An 11201-nucleotide genomic window follows, 5' to 3' on the forward strand; every position below is an offset into this window, starting at 1 on the left:
TTATGAAATGATTCAAGTAAAGGAACCATAAAATTTGCAATGAAATAAAACAGCAATGTACTAATAACATTAATCATAACAAAACGGAATAAATTGCGATATATCATATCAAAGTAATATAATATTCTACATTGTATCACAAGACGTTTGATATCGTTCAAAATTAATAGGATAATTCGCAAGGAAATTTTGCAATTTATCGCCCTACTTCCTTTTATGTCGAGATATTTGACTTGATGGAAATTTTAATGAAAACTCCATAACAATTAAGGAAAGGCCGATGTTTATTTATTTATTGCTCGTCAAATAATTATAACAAAATAGTCTAGAACTAAATAAAAAAACAATGTTGACATTAAATTTAATTAGTAAAAGTGTTCGTACTTCTTAATACAAAATCAAATGTAAACAAAAATTTAAAGTAAAAAGTCTTTTCAGTAAATTTTTGTTCAGAACTCTAAATTCTTAAGATTTAGCCGCCTTTTAATTAATCTAGTCACTTACACCGCCATATCGCTTTGTGTAATTATTTATAAAGGCCAGAGAGTTACTTGCTTTTTTTTTTTGATTTATGGCAAATAAATGCTTCAGAGTGATTCGTGGATTTGTAGTATCATCTCTAATAATATTTTGTTTAAATATATGTATATATGTTTGTGTGTGTGTGTGTGCGTGTGTGTGTGTGTGTGTGTGTGTGTGTGTGTGTGTGTGTGTGTGCTAGATAGTATAGATAATAATAGTTATTCCAAGTAAAAAGTCAAAACGTATGACGACTAAAGACATGTCAGAGATAATACTGAAAAATTGGAATGTTTAGACTTACGTCTAAATTTTACTATTTAAAAGGAAGACAATCAAAACGGGACATTATGATTCGAGTGTTAATACTAAACAGAAATCAATTAATAAATTCAAGTTAAGTGAGACTAGCCTAATAAATTTTTATCTTTTATGTTCTGCATTTTACCTTAGTCGGGTCATTTCGAGTGACATTAATAGAGAATAATTATTGTTTACAAAGAACTCGAAACGCGGGATCTGTTGATACAAGTGTTAGCTTTCCCGACTGTCTACATATAAAAAAACTTTTGCTTATGTTTATTCATACATAAGCTATTAGTTCATTTGAATTATAAATAACCTAATATTCTCCATTGAAATAATAGACGTTCTAAAATAGTGTGCTTAGTATATTTTACACAGCAATAAAATTTATCAAGACATTTACATTTTGCTCAACTCATCCGACACCAACATTTTATTTTGACAAATTATTTCCGGATAAGGGATACATCCTTTGTGATAATTCATGGGCACGATTTCAATTTTGTTAATCTCGAATCATTCTGTTGTACCCCTAATACGGTCCATATAAATTCAACAATGGTATTATCTAGCAATCAACATATCAAAGTAAATCTTTGTACGTATTTATATTTGACGATCTATATTTACGACTAGTTTACATACGTACTTATTTAAAATTTATTCATCATCATCATCAACAGCCTATCAGAGCCCACAGCTGAACAAAGGCCTCTTCTCACATGGAGAAGATTAGAGCATTAATCACCACGCTTCCTCAAGGCGGATAGGCGATTTCAAACTTATAATTTGAAATTATAAGTCGCGATACTTCACCGTCACCTTCACCGTCTGTCAGTGAAGTCTAAATACTCTTAAAAAGTATAATACATAACTCGTAAAAATCACATTGGTACTTGCCAGGTATCGAGCCAGCACCCTCATGTACGAGAAACGGGCCTTTAACCTCTGGGCCACCAGAGCTTAAAATTTATTATTAAATACAAATTTTTAAGTTGCAATTGACTCTTTTTCTTCTAAGCTTTCAGCTATGACAATTTACAATGGTATTTCGGGAGTGTCATCTGAGATATAAGACGACGAGTTTGAAGATGGAAAATCGAAAGTAATTGAATTTTAAAAACAATCCTAGATAATAATTTGCTAATCATTTGCATTATTTTGTTAAGTCCCTCATAACGACACAAATAACAAACAATGTTTAAGGTTTCATTGTAAAATCATTGATTTTCTTAAATTATTTTCTTCAATAAAGTAAAAATAAGCCATCAATGATATTAAAGAATATGAGAAGCATAATTTTCAACGATCAACCAGTTTCATTTATCAATTTATTTTTATTAATGTAGCCTAATTAGAAACTATTTTTACGAAGCTTAAGAAGGGAAAGTATTTATTTCAACATGATAAATTACTTTACACCCCAGTCAACATTTAAACACTTAGTCCTTATGCGTGAAGCTTTTAGTTGTATAATTTAAAATTAAATGAAAAATAATAATTTTATATTTTATAACAACACAGATAACAGAAAGTGTTTATAAAAAATTCACTTTAATTAAGGTATTGTATATCGTGTAATAGTGTTGTATGAATAAATTAAAACTAAAGCCCCCAAAATGCCACAACCAATACCGTAGGAGGGCGGATATATTTAAATTTAGAAACACGATAGATATACATACGAAATATTAATTCGTCATGTGGATTTCTTTTTTATAAATATCAATGATTAATATTCATTCATCTTGTATTTTTTTAAGGTTTAGTCACCAAAGAGGTTTTTATACTTTACAGAAACAAATCTATTAAGAAAACCACTGATTCTATGAGTTAGAAAAATTTTCTACTAAAGACGTTACTTAGTTAGAATGAAAAAAATACATTACAAATTCGTTTATATTTTAAATAGTATATCAAAAATTACTGACTGGAAAAATAAAGTAAGGAAGGTGCTAAACAGATTTATTATGAGCAAATTTAAGTTTAATTCAGAGTTTGACATTGGACGAATTATATGTGGTAGTTCTCAGAAAGACAGAGACGAAACCTCTTAGCATTCAATGGATTCACCGTGCGGGTGCCGGGTCCATTGCGTTGCAGGGAGTGGAGCTTCAACAGTGCCTGGGACTTGCGACCCAGGTGTAGGTTTAAGGGGCCCCTAACTAACGCGCGTTAAACGCTCACCTCCACTGTCCAAGCTCCTCTCCCTACCTAACCATATTTGAAAAGAACCTACTAGGGCTGCCTTCGAAGTACGTTCCAAGAACGAATTGATGTGAGTTCTGGACAGGCCTAAGTCTTTTAGTAGGTTGTAGAGAGATTTAGCCGTTATACCTCTCGCTCCCACTTCTACCGCGTATAAATCCACGACGAACCTATTTCGAGTGAGTTCGTTTGTGAGCTCGTAATATTTGTTGACCTTGATGGTATGGTCTTTGGGGATGTTGGTTTCCCAAGGAACCGTAAGCTCTATCATCACAACGCGCTTTAAGATTCGCGAATACATGAATATGTCCGGTCTGGAGGCCGACGCACAAATATCCTCGGGGATTTTGTATTGTTTTTCACACGTATCCATCATTATAGTCCAATCCGTAGCCGCTTTAAGGATGGAGTAAGGCTTGACATTTGTTTTTATAGTCCTAATGCCCTCTCTCACAAAACCTACTGATCGCTCGTTTGTGGTTATTCCTTTTTGCGCTCTGGCTACCGAAAGACTAACCGCTTCACGTATGATTTCCAGAAAATTATCGTGACGACGCGAGTATTGACCGCTATCGAGGAGTACCTTACATCCCACTAACAAGTGCCTAGCAGTTCCAACTGCCTTCCCACAGATATAGCAAGTCTTTTCGGTACCTTTACCCCATCTTACTAAATTACTCTGATCTGGGAGAGTCATCTGGAACGCATTGAGATAGAATTTTAGCAATGCTGGCGACCAATCATGGATTAAGGTGCGCCATTTTAGTGCTAATGGGATGCAAAAATCTCCTATGTCTAACCACTCGTTCTGCATTTCTAAACTTATTGCATGGATCTTATATTTATCATTCTCGTCTTGTCGAATAAAAGACTTCAATATATCCGTATCTTGGACCTTCCTACTTGATCCTAACCCTACTCTGTTACTTTGCGCTCCTATCATAAACTGCTTGTGGAATTGAAGCCTTGACTCTAGCTCTGGGGCATCTTTGTCTTTTGGGAGCGATGTAACGACGTCATCCTGGGATTTCCCCAAGATGTACCTCTTGGAAACTCTCAGGTGTTTATAGAGCTCCGATGGCCTTTTTAGACTCATCCCAAAACTATTGCGATCCCTAAATAAAGCCGATGAATCAGCCGTTAGCGCCAGCCCGATCCACAACTTCAACATCTTTATGACGCCTGCATCTAACTTTGACAAAAGGGTTTTATTAAAATCATAAACGAGGAAAGGCCAATTTAAACGTGAAGTTAGATAATTATCGTAGATCCAAGCTTTTTTAACGTTACTGATCTGTTGGCTATCTACCTTGTTGAGATCGTTCAAAAAGCTATCTACTATACCTTCCAAAGATGGAGTACGACCTATATTATCAATCTTCCGACCGAGAAATTTAAATGGTGCATTTTCTGTAACCGTAGAAATGCATTGACCGCCTAACGATAATCCCGGATCGTATGAGGTGTATCTTGTACTCCGCCTACCGAGACACAGACAGTGACATTTACTTGGTTTTGTCCTCAATCCATCGGTCCACTCACAGAATCTATCCACTTCATCTAATAGTACTTGACAGTGTTTGGGGTTACGTGTCAGTATTGCGAGATCGTCAGCGAAGGCTAAAATGGATTCCGTGTATTTATTATTAAACTTGAACCGATACCCCCATTTTTTCTCGTTGCTGGTTAATCTATCTACTAAGATGTTAATTACAATATTAAATACAATTGGAGACAAACAGCAACCTTGAAATAGTCCTACATTGTAACTAAAAGTTTTTGAATGGCCTTCTTTAGTTGTTGTAGAAAACTTTAATTTTGAGTAATACGACGCGATCATATCAGTAACTAGGGGCGGAAAGTTGTACCATCTCAGCGCGAATAGCATCGATTCGTGTTGTATCGACCCGAACGCATTCTCTAAGTCTATCCAACAAACTGTAATTTGCCTCTCGCTTTTCCTAGCATCTTTTAAACTCTCCGACAGCAAAGTGTTGTGTTCTAGGCATCCAGAAATTCCGGGTAAAAACCCTTTCTGGTGATTTGGCCTAAAATACCTATTGCTCAGCATGAATCGCGTCATTCTCGTTTGTAGAACTGAGAAAAAGATTTTGGATATAGTATTTGTTAAGGCTATCGGTCTAGTATCTTTTGGATCTGTGACTCGATCTTTTTTGGGAATGAGGACAAAAATTGCTTTCCCGAAGCACTCCGGGATTTGCTTCCTTGACCAGATTTTATCGTATATATATGTGAGATGTTTACGAACCGATGGACATTTTTTAAAGACTATATATGGGATACCATCGGGTCCCGGCGCAGATTTAGACGATTTTTTCTTTATCTGAATACTTATCTCATCTAGCGTTGGTGGAATGCCGTGGAAATCGAAACGAGGAATTCCAGGTTTTTGTTCGTTGGGATCCGCATAGAGTCTTACACTTTTAGGCACTTCGTATGTGCTCTTAAAATGATCGTAAATTTGTTCATTGGTCAAGAGAAGCTGTCCGCGTTCTTTCTTAAAAATGGTTTTCGAATACTCAAAAGGGTTTTTATCAAAATCTACTTCTTGTTTTGCCCGGTCAAAATTATCGCGATTTTCTGCGGTTTGCGCCGATATTCCTTGAATTAATTTTAGAATCGATCTTAACGCCCTAGCTAGTTGATGACTAAGGTGATTGTCGCCTAGGGCTTTGGCTATACGTAGATTTTTTATTAATTCCCGTTTTTTATAAATGCTTTCAATTAAACCGAACTTTTATATAAGTAAATTACAATTCGAATTACATTACAATTTCGTGTCACTTATATAGGACGCAAAAAAAAAAACATATAACTAGGAGTACTACATTCGCATTTTTTTCTCGCTTCGCTAAAAGAAAAAGCTTTAGGTGTAAGTTGAGTGAGGTGAACTCAGCGTTTCGGTGCCGAACAGTTTTTTGGACATAGGTTCCGTTTTCCGGACCTGAAATGGAAATTGGTGGTCCGATCTATTTTTTTTTTTAAACCATCCAAAATAACTGGGCTAACGAACAAAAAAAAACTCGACTCGAAACTCAACCATATTCTGTTGCCGAGGTCATCTCTGTGCATGAATGACCTGAGTCAGCAGTATTGAATTCCGATTGCTTCGTTCGCTTTACACAAATAAGTCATTAACAAAAGTATCTCAATAGTTTAACCACAGTTGTTACTTGTTATAAGAGAATTCCCAGAAGGTTGTAAACAAAACCGCAGCTAAAAAAACATAAAGCTTGAAAAACATTCGCATGTTATCACAAGTAACAAAAATACATACGAAACAAGAAAAACAAAACGGAACAATATAACGTGGTAACAAAGCAAGAAGAACGTAACAAATACAAATTGTTCATTAAAAATCTGATTCTCGTTTGCAAAATTTGTAATTCGAGACAAATTTCCTGTACAACCAACGCTTCGAATGAGAGACGCAATTACGTTCAACAAAACAAGGCTTTGATTGTAATGACAAAATGCTACACAAGGGCTAACAAATAAATGTGTGAAGGGGTGTTATATCTGTTTGCAATATATATATATATATATATATATATATATATATATATATATATACATACTCTATATATTATATTAAACATTGGATTTTGATTTTGAAGTTACAATATTATGATTCATAATATTTTTGCTAGATAAAAAGATATTTCCCTTATAGATCATAAGTGAATTGAAAAAATTACTTCTAAGATCTCATCTTCCATATTAGTTTTATAAATTGATCCATGATTTTGTTTTCATTCTCTATTCGTATTCTCTATTCTCTAACCGAAAAATCATCTCAATTTTTTCTCTGTTTATTCACTTCATTATTATTTTGTTCGTCAAATTTCCTCATCAATCCATCTTGATTAAATCTTTTATTCCTGTGATCACCACGTAAGTTTTCAGCCATGTATAAAATTATATACACTTAATCATTATTCAACATATATCTTTCTTGTATTATACCTAAAGTAAACAAAAAATAGTCTTATTTCAATCTATATTATAATTGAACGGGACTCGAAAAATCTTTTTTCCATAGCACGAAATATTTTCGTGTATACATCTTTCGGGATGGTAAAAAATGCATGCAACAAGCTGAGAGCTTCGTATACGGTGTTTATGTAAAAAATAACTAATACCTACCCATGTAATTTATCAAACACTAATGACATAAAACAAAATAATCAAAGCTAATGGTATTAAAACCATACTTATAATATATGCATTATGTTGTAATCTGCAAATGTGCCATAGAAAATGTATTAAAACATTTTTACCGACATCATAATCTAATGACGTGAAGTATGTTTCATGTTTTTCTAGAAATTGTAATGCTTTTGAGTAAAGTAATTATATTTCGGTTTTGTGACCGTAAGCCAGATTCTGTGTGACATGTGAGGGAATTGAATGAGAATTACACTTGAGGAAGCCGTAATTACTTTTGATAGAGTAATATTATTGAATCAATCAAAGTCTTAGAGAAATTTATTTTACCCAAGATTGTTACAGTAAATTGACATAATATTGAAGAGTTTGTTGATTTTAATTTGTATATATTTTAAGCGTACCGCTGATTACGCAGGATTAAAATATATTTCTGTAATATTTCCATTGATAATTTCTTTTCCAGCGTAGTTTTATGTTTGCAATGTTCATATCGGAGGAATACACTCTGCACGTTATGGCATGTAATGACTTTGGAATAAATACATCCCTATTTTAGATACAGAAGTCGTTACATCAAAATATTGCACTTACGCTGTGATTAAAACCACATAAATTCGGCCAAAAACTCAAATAAAATATATAAATTACAGGATGAATATTATTTAATCTAACTCATTCGAAGATTTAAAGAGGTTTTAATGCGGACTTTTAAACTCCTTGAAGAGTAAAAAAAAACATTTACAACTCCAAAAATCTTTAGTACCTGTGACAGACAGATATTTAAATTAATTACACAGGGACGATTCTTTTTGAGTTGTTCCTTCCAGCTCTTTAAGCAGATAATTAATTTTTCATTCTCAACAAAGTTTTCATTATTTAATCAAGTCCAATTATTTTGATTATAATTTATTTTATAAAAACCATCGTTTTTAAAACGGATCTGCATAAAAGATCAAGATCTCAAGTTGATACTCCCATCCTGAGTCTCAATGAGAATCATTCAATTCGAATCTTCTTATAAATGAGCTCTTGAAGCAAATTCATTTGGACTAAGCTGGTTAATGCCGTCAAATAAAGTGCTACATGGCCACTGATTGATTTCAGGATCAACACAGACAGATGGAAATATTAAACTAATATATTTTAAGCCAGCAGTTGCGGCATAGATCGGCAATCATTAATATTCAAATCACTTAAACACTAATTGCACATATAGGTCAAATGGCAGTCGGTAAACGAGGATTACTACGAGTGTATATATTTATATATATAATATACAGACAAAGCCGCAATTTCGAGCTAGTCATGGCCATCCAATTACTAAATAGTTCCAACATAAAACGTTCACCCTAAAAATGCCGCATTAATATTTAGCCGGCTGCGGAAATTGCCTGATGCGTTAACAGGAAAAGTTTGTTTTTATAGAAAAAAATTGCTACTACAATGTTTACAGAATTCATGGCAGCATTCAACTAACCATTTTATCTCCTTTTATACAAGGATACCGTACAATCATATATATCTCTTCCAACTCTATAAAATTAATAATGAAAAAGCTTTGGAAAATATATGTATGTTTACTTAATTACTGTATATATACTATATTATTAACTTTCCTAACATGAACTGTATTTCCACCAGATCGATAGTTGTATCCCTACCTCACAAAACTTTGTTCATACAAATCAAAGTATTGATAGAAGTGTTAAAGTGAGATACTTTTTAAAATAATAATGTCAAGTTTATTCCTACTTATAGTTTTTTCACCCTGTGAAATATAAGTTCTATGAAACCAAAACGTGAATTAAATATGTGTATTACATCTGTTACTATACGAGAAGATATCGACTGGAAGTGTGCTACTCGCAAGAATTTTACAGTTCATTATTAAGTTCATAAAATGACAACTGAGTCGATGAAATCAGCCCCGTGTTTAAGTATCTCGTACAATTTTCTTAGTATTCACAATTTTTCTATTCCCTTAATAGTTATTTTTTTTAATTTATAAGGAACTAACGTAAAGGAATGGACAGCACAGTTTACCTTTTTCGTTTTAAATAAATAGTGTATCTATTATGTATATACAGGAATTATTTTCGATTTGGCTTCAAAAAAGTTCTTAACTATAAAATACTACATGTTTTTTTTCAGTATATAATATATAATACCATAGAAAATACACAAAATGATCTAAATCCTTAGATCCCAACTCTAAAGCTTTTAAATGAGAGAAAAGCGGTGTCTTTAGCTTAACCGGAGTTATTCATTAAATTATCATCATTACTTGAAATGAAATAGTGTAATTTAATATTTAAGATAAACCAGAATATTAAATTTAAACTCGATAATTTAAAAGCAACGGCTGAAATAGAGGGTGTTACTAATTTTCTTTATCAGTAGATATTTATTTAAACTATTTGTTCAACCAAGCTGTTAAAATTATGGTACGCTAAGTATGTTTCAAAATTTACTGTAAGTAACGAAGAAAAACATTATAATCTTTCCATGCATACACATACAACCAGCTAGAAAGAAAATTAATTTTTTTTTTTCACATATACATTTCATGACGCTATAAGACAAGCTGAAAACAAAAAAATATATTTTATGTTTTTCAAACGTAATCTTATGTAATTTTAAGGTAACCAATTTTTTAATTAGATATAAGATATATTTAAAAGCAGCTTTCATAATCTCATTGAAAGATTTTTATTTCTTTAAAATCTATATCGTTTATTATTTTTTTATCAAAATCTCAACACCGTTAATAATGAGTCGATTTACGAGACTTTCTTGGAAATAATAAAAATATTTTTATAGATAATTAAATAAAATACATGAAAAAAGCTCTCTAAGAGACGGAGTTTTTTGAAAAGAAATTTATATCACATAACACCTCTATTGAATAAAACATTATGTTATTGAATTTTGTTATATTAAAAATGTAATGTATGTATAATGTACTTACGTTTGAAACCCAATGTATTTTTATATATTCAACTAAAGTTATTTTAAGGCTCTCCTAAATTTTTTCATTAATTTATAAATAAAAATAATTTCATATTATGTCTGGTTTCCATATGATTTAGTTTTAAAAATCTTTCAACTAGAATAGTAATTTTATACGATAAAAATATTAACACGGAAGTGTTACTAGACACGTACATTCCTTGATATGTCCAAGACTTTGTTATGTGAAAAAAAAACAACAGTTAAGGTAAAATTAAGCCCTTATCACAAAACCCCACCAATTCTCTCGAAATATACCTTTAGGGTGAATAAAGTAGCCCCTCTTGAGCTCTTTGAATTTTTTTCAAACGTTTCAACAATAAGTGAATTTCAATAGACTTACCTTTTGATGATTCTTTGATTTTTTTCTTTCTGAACCTCAACACAAACTCACAAAATAATTTGAAACACCAAAATACGCGATATTTTTATATGTCCCCTATATACGCCCAACTTCCGCGAACGGTGCACGAATACTGACTGAAATGAAAATGTGGAGGGAACACGATTCCAAATCCAAAGTTTACAGGAAAGCGCATGTCTGTTACTCTTGCATTGTAAATGATACCTTTTTTCGTAGTCAGAGGGTACAATTTTGAACACATAGTTTGGATTTTAAAGCTTTCTAGGTGCCAAAACGTTAGTGTACTATGGTTCGGAAAATTCAAAGCACCCAAATCTATGGCAATAATTGATAATAACCTACTTATAGTGAAAGCACGTACTTAATACGGTTAAGGCACTTTAATTTTATGTAAAAGTTTTAATAAACTAGCAAAAAGGTTAATATTACTACACAACCAGCATTTCTTTCAATGGTATGGAATAAAAGTGAAAACTGAAATAATTAATTTTATTTTAAAAATCATTGAAATCGAGAATTTAAGTAAATAAATGTTGTATTTATTGAGAAGAATTAATAAACATGGCGTTTTGGTACCAATGACTTATTATTCCTGTGTTATCAT

The 11201-nt window shown here is 32.2% G+C and overlaps 1 protein-coding gene across 3 annotated transcripts in view; it reads right to left on the reverse strand.

The window, feature by feature from the left end:
* Positions 1–10714, reverse strand: part of LOC116775170 (KH domain-containing, RNA-binding, signal transduction-associated protein 2-like) — a 121778-nt gene extending 111064 nt beyond the window's left edge. For all 3 annotated transcript variants that reach the window (XM_061524615.1, XM_032668008.2, XM_032668007.2), the window contains exon 1: positions 10577–10714. The gene's annotated coding sequence lies outside the window, so the exon portion shown is untranslated. The remainder of the gene's footprint in view (positions 1–10576) is intronic.
* Positions 10715–11201: the final 487 nt, after the last annotated feature.

Source organism: Danaus plexippus, chromosome 25 (assembly GCF_018135715.1).
Source record: "Danaus plexippus chromosome 25, MEX_DaPlex, whole genome shotgun sequence".
Taxonomy (NCBI): Eukaryota; Metazoa; Arthropoda; class Insecta; order Lepidoptera; family Nymphalidae; genus Danaus; species Danaus plexippus.